Source organism: Sorghum bicolor, chromosome 5 (genome assembly GCF_000003195.3).
Source record: "Sorghum bicolor cultivar BTx623 chromosome 5, Sorghum_bicolor_NCBIv3, whole genome shotgun sequence".
In the NCBI taxonomy this organism is placed as follows: domain Eukaryota; kingdom Viridiplantae; phylum Streptophyta; class Magnoliopsida; order Poales; family Poaceae; genus Sorghum; species Sorghum bicolor.
Genome location: NC_012874.2, coordinates 9,736,014 through 9,752,287, shown reverse-complemented (window position 1 = coordinate 9,752,287; position 16,274 = coordinate 9,736,014).

Here is a 16,274-nt window from a genome sequence, read left to right as displayed (position 1 = left end):
AAGCTCGGCTGATAGTTACCTCGAAACCGCCATGACTAGCTCCACCTTGCCAAGAGCCAACCCTTGGACCTAGCTGCAACCACATAGGAGCCCTAGGCCACCTAATAGAGCACGTGATGTTGGTGCAGCCACATGCCGTGGTGTTTCCATGTCAAAGCTATTGCCAATGATGTTGTCCGCCTCGATGGATAAGGGTAGGTGAAACATCTCTATCATAGCACACCACACCTGCCCATGCCCTTAGTTGAATCCTAGCTAGGAACCCTGTTAGGCTGTGGCGTTGAGGTGCAGCACCGACGCACTAGAGCTCCATCTCGATCTTCACCGGCGAGTAGACTCTACCTTGGAAAATGGTCACCTGCGTCATCCTAGAAAGGAGCTTTGCTACAACATTCTTGTGACCTGCAACATCTCCATGGCCATTGCTACCATGGCCATTGTCACCGAGATCCAAGCCACGCTCTTTTGACCCTCTACTATCTTGGTTGAGTGTCGCAAGGTCTTGAACACTCATAGGAGCCCCATGAGACCGCTGATGAGCATCGTCATCTCGTTTTGACATGGACAGTCATTTTGATGCTAATGAGCCCTCTGGGGACCTGCATCGAGCACCTAGTGGAGGGAGAGGCTAGCACCCTCTTCCCCTGTTTGCCCTACGTGGCCCAATGCATCGCGCGGACACCCCACTCTGTCGCGGACCAAGCCTTGAGTCTACGGTGCACTAGACCCCTATACAACGTAGATCGAGCCCCATGGACCCCACCCAATAGCGGCTCAAGGCCACTACGTGGTCAGTCCCTGTGCCCAACATGTGTCTAGGGTATCCTGGCCCAAACCAACTCAAACCCGGCCTGCTAGGCACGCCTGAGGTTCGTTCAAGCCTAGTCAGCATTCACTGATGCCTAGGACCACATATAAGTGACTGTGTAGTCGCCAACAAATCAACAGGTGACACATGTTAAGCTCAGATTGTTTTCACCCTTTTCTCTTTTTTTGGAAAAAAGGATTAAACATAGAAAAATCATAGGAAGTTCATATGACCTGAGTAAAAATAAAACGAGTGTCTAGTTTTTCTAAAAAAGAGCTCTACCTCATAGGCTTGTGTTTGATTGCATTTGGATCTTTTGAATTTCTATCAGTTCTTTGTAAGTATCTATAGAGATCGCTTGTCACAACCATTGTCTCATTTAATAGCCTTGGAGGAGCACCGACATGACGAGGAGGGCTACGACTACACCAAGGAGCTCAGGGAAGATCTAACGTCGGTTCCTCGTCCCACACCCAACCTTGTAGAATCCTATATAGGTACACAATTAGAATGCTAGCCCTTTACTTTCTTCATTGAACTTGTGATATGTTGCATGGATGTAATGCTTGAAGCCCATACCTTGACGCAACCTTACTCTTGCAAACCAACTGATGGGATAGGTGCTCGCTTTTACATACACTGCTACTTACTTCTGCATACTCTGTGTGATATCTAGTGATGTGATGCATGGTGGATGGGTATGCTTGTTTGTGGATTAGGAACGTGGTGCCTTTAATATGCATGGTTTATAATTTGTGAGAGAGATTCTATAGTGTGTCATGGGTGTGTGGTGAGGGTCGAGTTGACCAAACAGGGTTTTATAATGAGTTTTCAAATGGGTCTTGCCGGGAGAGTGTGACATGAGCCTCTTTACGTAGAGGTACCTGTGGTGGGTACATGTGAGCTAAGTAGTTCCTAGGGTGAGACTCTTTGTAGGATGAGTCCCGGGGAAGGAGCTGCCATTGAGGGTACGGGAAGTCGAGTTTTGCACTTGAGGAGAAATCTTATATAGTCTTATTAAGGATGGAGTTGAGAGAACGAGTCCTGAGCTTTCTTACATGTGCCGCTCCCATTTAGACAGGAGCCGGATATTTCTGGCTAGGGCGACACCACTACTATATAAGATGTAGGTGATAGTGTAGGGACTTAAGAGTGTATCTACTTAACCCCTCCCGAGACGGTCTTTTCTTATATTTTAACCCTTTTTAAAAAATATTTCAATATTCATCTTCTTAAAAAATATATTGTATTTCATAGCCCCTTTGGTCGCGCCAATCCTGTTGGCGTGACCAAATAACATAGTCGCGCCACATGCGTTGGTGCGGCAAGATACGACACATTCGATGGCATTTCTGATGTGGAAAAACTTGCCGCGCCACATTCGCTGACGTGACAGTATAGTCTTGTCACGCCACCGGGAATGGTGTGACAAAACCAAACTTTCAAAAAATCATAACTCTTTGATACGACGTCGGATAAAGATTACTTTTGAGTTTTTTCATTTGACGACGTTAAAGTGCTCAAAAAACTTTTATAAAAGTTCAGAACTATAATAATCATGTACTTCTGCTTATCGCATTACAAAATTAATATCTTTTTATATTTTATCAAATAAAAACACCTTTTATACCAAAGTTATAGCACTCAAATAGGTCTACATGTTTGTAGTTTTGAGTGTTTACAGTTGAAGTTGTTACGATGTTCAAAAAATTACATAAAATATCAGCAACTTAATATGTTGCTGATTCTTTATACTATATTCTCGACATCGTAAAACTTCAAATGTAAATCCTCAAAACTACAAACATATAGATCTATTTGTGTGCTACAAATATGTTATAAAAAGTGTCTTCATTTGACAACATACAGAAAAATATTATTTTTATAATGCAATAAGTAGAAGTACATGATTATTATGGTGCCGAAATTTTATATAATTTTTTAAGCACCTTAACGTCATCAAATGAAAAAACTCAAAACTAGAACGTTGTAGATCTCATAGAGATCTACAATTTTCATATAAAAATCATCTTCATCCGACGTTGTATCGAAGACTTATGATTTTTTGGATGTTTGGTCTTGTCACGCCATTCCCGATGGCGCGAGAAACTTTTTCACGTCGGAAATGCCGTCAAATGTACCGTATCTTGCCCCACCAACGTATGTGACACGACTATGTTATCTGGTCGTGCCAGTGAGATTGACGCGACCAAAGAGGCTATGGAATGTAATATATTGTTTTGAGAGGATTAATATTGAAATATTTTTAAAAAAGGTTAAAATATAAAAACAGGCCTTCGGAGACCGCATAGTGACCACTGGGAGCCCTGGTGCGATGTTTCACAGTGTCAACCAGCAGCGGTACCCGGGGTGACTCTGAGCTAAGTTGTAGGGTGGTATCATGCTGGTTAGATGGCAGCCCAGAATCAGCCTTGGTGGGCTACTGCCAATAATGGTGGTCTTGTGGGTACATTTGTATAATATGTAATAGAGAAAATATAAAGTTCTTGCAAACAATAAGAATCCTTCATTTGGCAAGATCCAATCGTTAAGAAATCAGAAGATCCAAAGAGGGTACATGCCTGATTTGTAACCCTGTTGTACTTCGTTTGTGAGTGTCGTGCCGTCGCACTAGTACACAGAGGTTCTAAGCCGGCGGGGGTAAAACATTTCTACAGGCGGTTTTAGTTATAATGCGCCTGTGTTGAAAATTTCTACGGCTAGAATTGAAAACCGCCTGTATAAAAGGCTCAGTACAGGCGGTTCACATAACAAACCGCCTGTGATTTATCTTGCTATAAATACCCGAGAACCCCTTCTTCCTCCTCGGGCAGAACTGTAGGTAGCAGCCACATTCCATTGGAGCACATCTTGGAGGTCCAGTTTTTCCAAAATACAAGGGGGGAGGTTTTGATCTTCATTTCTTGGAAGGAGGTGGCTAAGAAAGGTTAGTTGATGCCTCTAATGCCTCATTTTGTGCCCTCTTGCTCAATTTGAGCTACTTTTTGGATCTAGGGTTTCACCATGAGAGAGAGAGAGTAGAATAGCTAGGTATGGTCTATTTTGCTCAAATAAAGTTGCTTATGATGGATATATGATGTCTCTCCTATCTTGTTTTTTTATGTTTACTTCTCTAATTTGTGAAACCAAGAAATATATATGTAGTAGTTTCCATGAATGGTGTTTCCATGCTTGGGAGAGAAAGATAAGTTTTTTTTTAGTTTTTTAAATTATATGGTTTAGGATGTTATTTTTTGTGTAAATTTGATTTAATTACGCGATAAGCATTTTTTATATATGAGGTTGCTTCAGATGTTGCCTCTCGTCTCACCATTTCCATGTTTCATTCTCAAATTTTTTAGTGATATAATATATTTAGTTTTAATCAACAGTGTTTTTTTACCTTGTCAAATTTATTTTAGTGATATAAAGATATATATTTATGGTTTTGTCTTTATTTTTGATACTTGTTTTACTTTTTCAATTTGATTTAATTGTTAGGTGTTCTTTTATTTTTGATGACAGATATTCGTAGCCAATATTTCAATTAATTTACTAACTTTTCAACAGGTCAAAATACAAGGTTTGAGGTTTTGATCTTCATTTCTTGGAAGGAGGTGGAGGTGGCTAAGAAAGGTAAGTTTTCTTTTTAGTTTTTTAAATTATATTGTTTAGGATGTTATTTTTTATGTAAATTTGATTTAATTACGCGATAAGCATTTTTGTGCCCTCTTGTATAAGATGTTGCCTCTCCTCTCACCATTTCCATGATTCCTTTTTCAATTTGATTTAATTGTTAGGTCTTCTTTTATTTTTAATAACAAATATTCGTAGACAATATTTCAATTAATTTACTAACTTTTCAACAGGTCATGATGGAGAGGTCCTCATGGATGTATAACTTATCAAGACTAGATCCATCATATATACCTGAGGTGCATAGGTTTGTTGATGCCGTTAAGAACCATGCTTTGAGAACAAAGACGAAGCATATATATTGTCCATGCTACGACTGCAGAAATATTCTTCTATTTGAAGATACTGAAGTAATCATTTCTCATCTAGTCTGTCGAGGATTTATGAAGGATTACTTGATTTGGACAAAGCATGGAGAGGGTAGCTCAGCGCCTTATACAGTTGGGGACCCAGCACACATCGACACCGATGGTCTAGGCATGCCTGCTGATCAGTTTTTCCACGACACACCCCAGAGTGAACATGTTGTGCCAAATGTTACAGCTGGTGGATCTGCTGGGGGAAATGATGGTGCAAGAACTCATGTCTTACCAAATGATACGGCTGCAGAAGATGCTGAATTCTTGGAGGCAATGTTGCGTCGTCATACTGAACCTTTAATGTTATTAATGAAAGGGATGGAGGCCTTGAAGAAGGCAGTAGAAGAGCCTTTGTATGATGAGTCTAAAGGTTGTACCAAAGAGTACACAACGTTACGAGCTGTGCTAAAACTGTTGATGGCAAAAGCTAGGTATGGTTTGTCCGATGCTGGATTCGATGCGTTCTTAAGTATTATCGGTGATATGCTTCCAAAGGAGAACAAAGTTCCTGCTAACACGTACTATGCAAAAAAGCTGATCAGTCTGCTGACTATGGGTGTCGAGAAGATCCATGCGTGTAGAAATCATTGTATCCTGTACCGAGGTGATGATTACAAGGACTTGGATAGTTGTCCAAAGTGTGGTGCAAGTCGGTACAAGACAAACAAAGACTATCGAGAGGATTGTGCTGCCTCCATGTGTAAAGCAGGGAAGAAGCGAAAGAAGGCCCAAAAGAACACCCAACAGAGTTCAAAACCCATGAGCAAAGATAAAGAAGAGGTTGACTATTATGCGCAGAAAAAGATTCCTGCTTTAGTGATGTGGTACCTTCCAGTGGTAGACGACTGATGAGTTTGTTTGCTAACCCTGAGGATGCAAAACTTATGAGTTGGCATGCTTCTGATGAGCACAAAAATGATGGCAAGCTTCGCCATCCAGCCGATGGAAAGCAGTGGCAAGATTTCAATGACAACCACCGAGACTTTGCCAGCGAACCAAGGAATGTTAGGTTCGCACTGTGTACAGATGGAATGAATCCATTTGCTGAGAGGAGCAGCACGCATAGCACATGGCCGGTGATTCTCACCATCTACAACCTCCCTCCATGGTTGATGCAGAAGCGAAAATACCTTTTGCTAACCTTACTTATCTCTGGACCAGTTCAACCTGGAGTTGACATGGATGTTTTCCTGGAGCCATTGATGGAGGAAATGAAAATATTATGGGAAAAAGGTGTTTAAATGTTGGACGAGTATCGTAAAGATTCATTCACGCTAAGAGCAATTATTTTTGTTACTATCAACGATTACCCTGCTCTCTTTATTTTATCAGGGCAATTCAAGGGAAAGGTTGGTTGCGTGGTGTGCATAGATGGAACCCATTACGTGTCCCTTAATGCATCTAAGAAGATAGTGTACATGAGGCACAGACGCTTCTTATCGAAAGGACACAAGTACCGCCTGGAAAAGATGGATAAGTACTTTGACAATAATGATGAAAGGAACTCAGATGCACCACTAGGTAATAGCAAAGGCCATAGAGTTTTCAAAATAGTCAGCAACATTAAATTTGTGTTTGGAAAGAAGACAAAGGATGGAAAATTAAGAAAGGATGTCAAATCAACTCCAGGGGTAACATTCAAAAAGAAGTCCATTTTCTTTGAGTATTTGCCATACTGGAAAGACTTGGATGTACGACACGCGATCGATGGTATGCACGTCCAGAAGAATGTGTTCGAAAGTCTAATTGGCACATTGCTAGACATCAAGACCAAAACAAAGGAAGGACTCAATTCACGCTTTGACATGGTGCAGTTAGGCATAAAAAAAGAGCTTCATCCTGTTCTTCAAGAAAATGGGAAGTACCATCTCCCAGCAGCAAGCTACAACCTCCACATAGATGAGAAACATGCGATGTGTGAGTGGTTGAAGAAATTGAAAGTCCCATCTGGATTCTGCTCTAGCATACGGAGTTTTGTGTCAATGAAAGACCTAGCACTCACCAACTACAACTCACATGATTGTCATGTCATGCTGACTACTTTCCTCCCTATTGCAATAAGGGCTATAAATCCAGTATTCTTAAAGATGGCAGTCACACGATTGTGCTACTTTTTCAACAAGATCACACAAAAGGTAATTGACCGTGATGAGTTAGAATCCCTTCAGGAATTCGCAGTGGAAACAGTGTCACAGTTTGAGATGTGTTTCCCCCATCATTCTTTGATATCATGGTGCACCTTGTGGTGCACTTGGTTCCACAAATACAGGCACTGGGTCCCATGTACCTGCATGAAATGTGGACTTAAGAGCGTTTTATGTCAATACTAAATGGCTATGTATCAACTCGTGCTCGTCCCGAGGCGTCCATGATAGAGGGGTATTGTACCGAAGAGGCGATTGAGTCCGGTGGACCATTCTGCAATAATGTCCTAAAAGACCAGGTTGCAATAGGTTTGCCTCCGTCAAGACATGAGGGTAGGCTACATGGATGTGGGAGGATTGGACGAAAATCATTCATCCCACCAGATTATAATACAATACTTGAGGCACATCACAACATATTGGATCAGCTCTTGATAATGGAGCATTTGATTGAACAACACATGGATGAGCTTCGAGAACATAATCCTAGGCAAACAGAGGATTGGGTAATGAAGGAACTCAAGAAACAGTTGTACACATGGCTAAGGGAGCAGGACATTCCATATGGGGAAACAATTGAGAAACAAACCATCAAGGCTTTGGCATCTGGACCATCACGCCAAGTCATAACATGGCAAACCTATGACATTAGTGGATTCACATTTCATACCAAGTCTAAGGACCAAAAGAGCATGACACAAAATAGTGGTGTTCGATGCGAGGCCGTAGATGACAAAACTGGTGATATTATTACATACTTTGGCTTCATTGAGGACATATGGGAACTAGACTATGGTACATTTCAGATCCCTGTGTTTCGATGTCAATGGGTTGAAGATAAACATGTCACAGTGGATAATTATGGGGTCAGAGTTCTTGATCTAAGTAAGGTGGGATATAAAGATGACCCATGGATCCTTGCTAATCGTGCTGCACAGGTTTTCTATGCTGAGCAGATCCTTTCTAAGAATGAGAAGAAAAGTACCGACAAACCGAAGCATGTAGTTTTTCCAAGAAAGCAACAAGTAGTTGGAGTTGACGGTGTATCGGATCTGGAGGATTTTAACCAGTTCAGTGATATGTCCCTCTTTGTGGACCATCCTATGAAGATAAAAAATATTGAGCGAAGCATCCCACAGAGTTCTTTGCCATGGGTGCGCCCTGATGGACAAGGAAGAATAGTAGCGGCCTAGATTGTATCATGTAAACGCTTTGTCAAATGCAAAAATGTCATATTTATGAAATGTATATCTTGATGAGTGGAACAAACTTTGTATTCATGACTTTTCGAGTTGGGGACGTCTCGGGTTTTGAAAACGTGTGTGTAGCTGTGGAAATGTGAAATTTCAAAATTTGAGTGGTCCAAACTCTCTCAGATGAAAAGTTGACCCTTACACACAATGTGTATCTTGATGAGCTGGACAAACTTTGTATTCATGACTTTTGTATCTGAGGCTACCAAGGGTCCGGTCAAAGTGACTTTTCAGAAAAAATCCAAAATTTGACTTGGTCAAACTAGGTCAAACTAGGCACTAAATGACCTCAAATGAAAAACTTTTGAATACATGGGTGTTAGAGCTCCTCAAGATACACAACCAATACATAGGATATTTTGGCATATGGGAAAGGATTGGTAAACTCTAGTCACAAAGTGTTGAGTGTGACACAAACTTTATGAAACTATATGTGAGACTTGTGGATTTAGAACTACACTTTTGAAACGCTTTGTCAAATGCAAAAATATCCTATGTATGAAATGTATATCTTGATGAGTGGAACAAACTTTGTTTTCATGACTTTTCGAGTTGGGGACGTCTCGGGTTTTGAAAACGTGTGTGTAGCTGTGGAAATGTGAAATTTTAAAATTTGAGTGGTCGAAACTCTCTCAGATGAAAAGTTGACCCTTACACACAATGTGTATCTTGATGAGCTGGACAAACTTTGTATTCATGACTTTTGTATCTGAGGCTACCAAGGGTCCGGTCAAAGTGACTTTTCAGAAAAAATCCAAGATTTGACTTGGTCAAACTAGGTCAAACTAGGCACTAAATGACCTCAAATGAAAAACTTTTGAATACATGGGTGTTAGAGCTCCTCAAGATACACATTCCATACATAGGATATTTTGGCATATGGGAAAGGATTGGTAAACTCTAGTCACAAAGTGTTGAATGTGACACAAACTTTATGAAACTATATGTGAGACTTGTGGATTTAGAACTACACTTTTGAAACGCTTTGTCAAATGCAAAAATGTCCTATGTATGAAATGTATATCTTGATGAGTGGAACAAACTTTGTATTCATGACTTTTCGAGTTGGGGACGTCTCGGGTTTTGAAAACGTGTGTGTAGCTGTGGAAATGTGAAATTTCAAAATTTGACTAGGTCAAACTAGGTCCAACTAGGCACTAAAAGTCCTCAAATGAAAAAGTTTTGGATAGAGAGGAGTTAGAGCTCATCAAGCTCTACCTTTCATACAATATGCAATATGCATTTGAAATTTAAAATAATATAAAAATAATATATAGGTGTGAAACAATATAATTATATTATAATATCATTCTACAAATAATATATAAACAATATAAATATGTTACCAATATAGAATATAGAAATAATTATGTTAAAATATTATTATATTATAATATCAATATGCAATAAAAAAATAGTAACAAAAAATATAGAAAACAATAATAATAATAAAAATTACAAAAAACTTTCTACAGGCGGGTGGTATTGACCACCGCCTGTATAGAGGTTTTTCTACAGGCGGTGGTCAATGGCAACCGCCTGTAGAAATGGATTTCTACAGGCGGTTGCCATTGACAGCCGCCTGTAGAAATGCTTTCTACAGGCGGTGGTCAATGCCAACCGCCTGTAGAAATGCATCCCATATAAAGGCCGCGCCCTACCCCCGAAATTCTCTAAGTCTCAAGGCGCGCCATTCGTTCGAATTCACGCCGGCAGGCTGCTGAAATTTTCCATCGAGGATCTGTCGTCGTTTCCGTCGAGGTAAGCTCGCTCGCCGGCGTCTTAGTGGTTCGCTCGCGGGAGCGCACGGGGAGAGCGAGGCACCGCGCGTGCGTCTGCTGCTCGCCGCCGCCGGCGCGGCGAGAGACAGCTGGGCGCCCGTCGTCGGGGCGGGCTGCGGCTGCGGCTCCACGCGGGGGAAGCCTCGGGGCAGCGCGCAGCCGCCTCGGGGGAAGCGTCGCGGCGGCAGCAGCGGCGGTGCGCGGGATTCAAAGTGTCGCGGCGGCAGCAGCAGCGGCGGCAGCGCAGGGCTTGCGGCCGTTGCTGGGAGGGGCGAGGGGGAGGGGCAGGTGGGCCGCCTGGGCCGGCCCACCACCTCGTTAGGCTGCCAATTTTTTTTATATATTTATTAATTCTTTTGTGTAATACTATTATTTGTTTATATATATATGCAATTATATATATGTATAGATGATGCAATTATTTATATATTTATTTTTAATTTATATATATTTAATTTTAGTTATTTATATATATTTACTTTTTATAATGCAATTATTTATAATGCAACTAGTTATAATGCAATTATCTATATATATATGTATAATAATAATAAATAAATAATATTTACTTAAATTAAAGTGTCTATGTATATACATGATGCCCACATATGCTAAGTAATTATATATATATATATGTATGTATAAAAATAATAAGCAATTAATATTTGCTTTTAGTTTAAGTGTCTATGTATATACATTATGCATATGCTAAGTAGTTATTATTTTTTTTTATAATGCAATTATAAATAATGCAATTATTTACAATGCAATTATATATATTTGTATGTATAAAAATAATAAACAATTAATATTTGCTTTTAGTTTAATTGTCTATGTATATACATTATGCATATGCTAAATAGTTATTATTTCTTTTTTATAATGCAATTATTTATAATGCAATTATATATATGTATGTATAAAAATAATAAACAATTAATATTTGCTTTTAGTTTAATTGTCTATGTATATACATTATGCATATGCTAAATAGTTATTATTTCTTTTTTATAATTCAATTACTTATAATGCAATTATTTACAATGCAATTATTTACATTATGCATATGCAATTATTTATAATGCAATTATTTACAAAGCAGTTATGGATATGCTAAGTAATTATTTGTATAGATTAGCACGATGACTTCTCCAACCCCAAACCAAGCGTCAGGGTCTGACCGCATCGACCAAGCACCGGCAAAAGGTTCGGACCACACAGAGAAGGTACAAGTATCACACAGCACCGAGCAAGCGCAAGGGTCAGACCACACAGAGAATGCAAAAGAACGTGAATCAAGTCCTTCGTACGAGACCTCCCCTAGCGACATTCCAGGAACGCTCGTCGTGAATTAGAACGTGACCCTAATTACATTCCAGAAGTAGATGAGGTGATGAATTAGTCATCCATAATTAAATCTTTCTAACTTTTATTTCCCTCAGTATATGTACAAGAATGAGTTATGTGTTTAACTTTTAGCATGAACAGGAGGTGTTATCTCAGTTTCATGAGCTGAAAGAGATCCTATCCCAGGAAGAATTCACACATGAAGGTGCACCCGAACCGACGACGGAGACAACCACCGAGAAGACTACCGAGAAGACTGATGATAGGAAAAGGAAACGAGGTGACAGAGGATTGAATCAGTTTCCAAAAGTCACATTTAGAATTACAGATGTGAGCCCGACAGGACAACCCCTAGCTCCTCCAGAGGCCTTACCTAAGTGGCGTAACGCACTTGGATTCTTAGTTAGGGACCATCTTGACATCACAGTCAGGGAGTGGGCAAAAGTGGACCAAAATGAAATCACAAGAATGTGGGACAAGCTGCTTACAAGGTTTGTTTTACCTCAGGGTTCAGAAGACCTAGTAAAGGAGTACACATTGAAGCAGTGGGGAATCATGTTTAAGAATTACAAGTCCGAGTTGAATGCTAAGTGGGCAAAGAAAGGGTTGGACCCGACAAAAAGGTATAAAATCACTGTTGGTCAATGGGCGGTGTTTTTAGAGCAGAGGAGTACCGAGGAGTTCAAAGCTTTGAGCGAATCTAAATCCGAGCTTGCAAAAAGGAACAAGTACCACCATCACCTAGGCACAGGTGGTTACCAGCGCAAGCTTGCCCAATGGGAGCAAGAGGATGAAGCGCAGAGGGCTAAGGGTCTGCAAGCGCTTCCTGACCAACTTGCTCGCAGGGGCTCGAGGTGGATTCGTGCTCGTGTACCGGCAAAGGAAGCCAAGTCTGGCTTATCATTTTCTGACCCAATGGTCGAAGAGGCAGCGAAGAATATTTTTGCTGTGGCAGCTAAGCAGAAAGCGGGCGAATTTAAGCCCCAAAGGGAGAAAGATGTCCTTACTGTTGCTCTGGGTAACACAGAGCATCCTGGTCGTGTACGAGGCATCTCATCAAAAGAAGGATGGAAAGAAGGATTCGGACCAGAGTGGGAAGTAATGTATAGGAAACGGGATCGCTACAAGGCAGAAATGTCTAATTATTTTAAGGAGGAGGCTAAGAGAGAAGTCGAAGAGGTGATGTCTAAAATCCTCTCCAATCCTCCTCCTGAGTTGATGCAGCAATTGGCGACCGCAATGTCTAGCCAATTAAGTGGCCAGCAGCCTGCTCAAATGCAGCTAGTCGTCGCCCCGACAACAACAGAACAAGCTCCGGTCGTTCCGAGTAGTATTGCCTCTACCGGAGACAAGGTCCGCTATCCACTTGATGAGATCGATAGTCCTGTGCCTTGCTCCCTAGTCATAAGGTATGGTTTTAACAATAACCGTACAAGGGAAGTAGCCACAGGACTTGCGATCCCGGGGCGTCAATTCCATGGTAGTGAGATCCCTGAGGACTACTGCAGGGTGGAAGTGTTGACAGTTGTCCAAGGATATGAGGACGACATGCTAGACATTCCCAGCCCTGAGGGCATTGAGAAACTGGGACAAGCTATCAAGAATTTTATTCTTTGGCCTCGACGGGACGTCCTGCTGTCTCAGGTACCAGAACCATCACCCTGAGAAGTGCCGCAGACTCAGGAGTCGTCCCATCCCACATCTCTTCCCACTCCACCAACCTCTCCAATCTTGCATCCACAATCCCCACCACCACCATCACCAATAATGCCTCAACCACCATCCCCGCCACCATCAAAACCCACTCCCCCACCATCACCTAAACCCCAGGCTTCACCACCATCACCTAAACCCCATGCTTCAACACCGCAATCTTCCACACCACCGGCACCAAAAAATGATGATAAGACACCACCGCAACCAAAGAAAACAAAATTCTCGGTCCCCAAATTGGTTTCCCCGTTCGAGCCAAAGAAGAAGGCCGCTGGTACGGCCCTATTTCTGTCCGGAATTGCAAGGAGCCGCACTTCGAAACTTGTTGACTTAGCAGAGCATGAGGAGGGGTCGAAAAGCTTTGAAACACGTATTGTCAATATCAGGCCACCAACGACCACTACTTAGTTGGGACAAACTCAAAAAGATCCCAGCTGGTATAAAAAGGATACATGACTGGTATATGAGAGCAGCTTCTGTAGGCATTCACACGATCAATGTGATTATACCACCAACAACATTCAACAGTGAGCGGACAAAGGCAATCGTTACCTTCGAGGACATGTGGCTAATGATGAACCTGCAGAGACTAGACGTGCAACTGGTAACCGTGTTTGCATTGTAAGTGTCACTCGTACCATCTCTTTGTAATAATTCATGAGTTGCATCAATTTTCAACATCTAACATACAAGTGCTCATTGCAGAATGAATTTTGAACAACAAGAGATGCGGTACGGTTCAGATCCGGATAGGTCTGCCAGTAAAAGGGTTGCGTATCTAAGCCCGATGAAGATATGCGATGAGCAGCACAACTTCAGAATCGGAGACAAACACGACTCCTTAGAAGGTTTGGACCCCGCTGAGCGTAAGAAGATAATAGATGAAAGTCGATTAGATTATGAATGTAAATACGACCTCTACATAGCCTTGTCACTGCTCAAGTATCAAGATCGAGAATGTGTTGTTGCCCCATACAACTTTGGGTAAGTGTCAATTTGTATTCATCGTCGTATTAGTAATTTCAATGGGCACTTGCATCATAAATTCGATTCTCTCAGGGACCACTGGATCTGCCTCCTCATTAATCCTAGTCTAGGACGTGTGCTAGTCCTAGACTCTGCAGACTATGATCCTTCAAGTTATGCAAAATTCATTACACACTTGGAACGGTAAGCTGAGTACATTAAATACTAATACCTACTTTTATAAGAGTTTCAGAATAACTTCAGGATTGTGTATTCGATACTATAGGGCCTATAGGTATTATAAGATCAAAGGTGGAAGGTATGATTCATTAGAACCGGGGCAGCCATTGAGATTATTTTATAAATGGCCGGTACGTACCAAAATATCACAAGCTGTCTTTTATAAATATAATATGCATATGACGATGTTGCAACTAATAAATATCCACTTTTTTGTCATACATCAGTGCCATAAGCAACTAGTGGTCGGTCAGCGTTTTTGCTGTGAGACCACCGCTGTAGCGACGGATGTCTAGGTGAGAATTGATGAGCCCTCCACACCTACCGAGCCCTCCGTGTCCATATGCCTCTTCCCTTATCCAGTTCTCTTCGCGACCCTTCCTTCTCCTGGGCTCTGACCATTAGATTCGGTGCAACGTTGATGCCCTACGGCTGCTCGATGAAATGCCTCTGGAAATAAATGGCAAGAAGCTGCTTGTACCGAGCAGCAGAGATGGCATCGACTCCCTGCCGGATGGCATGCTTGAGCACATCCTTGGGTTTCTGGAGGAACAGTAGGCCATACGGACGTGTGTGCTGGCGTCAGCTCTGGAAGTCTGCCTCAGCCATGCGTATCATTTCTGTGTCCAACCGTTGGATGGAGTTGACAGCCTTGAAGTTCTGTCAGTTTGTGGATCGCCTGCTGGATTCTTGAGGCTACATTCCTTTAGAGACGTGTGAGCTTAGCTTGATAAAGGAGAGGAAAAAGCGTTCATTCTGCCCAATGCCTTGAACCCGCTGGGTCTCCCTTAATTGTGATTGAAATGACGATGTTTCTATATACATGACCAGGCAATGGTTGACATCAAGCTCTGCCTGAATCGTTGGATCCATCATGTTGTATTGTGCCAGGTTCAGAAGCTCAAGGTCCATGACCTTTGGTATATGGGCTTTGAGCCAGACGACCTACAACATGACTAGGCTCGCTTGAGCTTCGTGGTGTAGTCTTAAACAGCAGTTTCTGTGACTTCTCGAGCTCTCCATCACTGCAACATCTTGACATTGCCAACTGTTATTTGTACCATGCACTACGGGAAACACACGATTTGCCTAGAGGAAGCATGTTTGCCGAGAGCCATATGTCGGGCTCTCGGCAAAACAGAAATTTGGCCAGAGGAGCTCTCGGCAAACAAAAGCTCTCTGCATACTAGTTTTTGCCGAGAGCAAGGCTCTCGGCATAGAAAAACCCTTGGCATTACTGTGTTTTTGCCGAGAGCCTAACCCTAGCTCTCGGCAAAGGCCCTGACTGGGCAACACCATCCATCTTTGCCGAGAACGCCGTTAGGCTCACGGCAAAATCAGCTCTTTGCCGAGAGCCAGGTTCCAGGGCTCTCGGCAAACATATATATATTTTTTTTTAGCCACCAAAATTTTTCTTTATGCTCCTTAGTTTGAGTTATCCAATATATTCAAGTTTGCTTTAATTTTATCATTATTTGCTATATTTTATGGATTTTTGTTCATTTCATTAAATTTCTTGAAAAATGTAGGTTTGAACTGCGAGTGCATGAAATAACATGATTTTTGGCATGAAATGTTGATATTCATGATACTAACCCTAATTCGAGGCCGTGTGCACGCAAATACCCTAGCACTCGCACGTTTCTTTCGCAAAACGTGACTTTGATGATGGTGGCGAACATATTTCAAATTATAGAAAATTCAAACGGGTTTAGAAAATCGCGAAACTTGGTGAAGTCTCATGATATCACATGTATAGCTTGTGGTAAAATTTTGAGAAAGTTTTGTGTACGGCGTCACATACTATGTTTAGAAACCCAGACATCTCTTTTAGTGAGATCTTATTACTACTTCCTATGGTATGTTGATCATGGAGATATAAACTTAAATGTTTTCTTAATGACTTTTGCAGGAACTGGACTATTGTGTCAGGGGCACGTGGTGGCACTCGCCATGTCAACAGCATC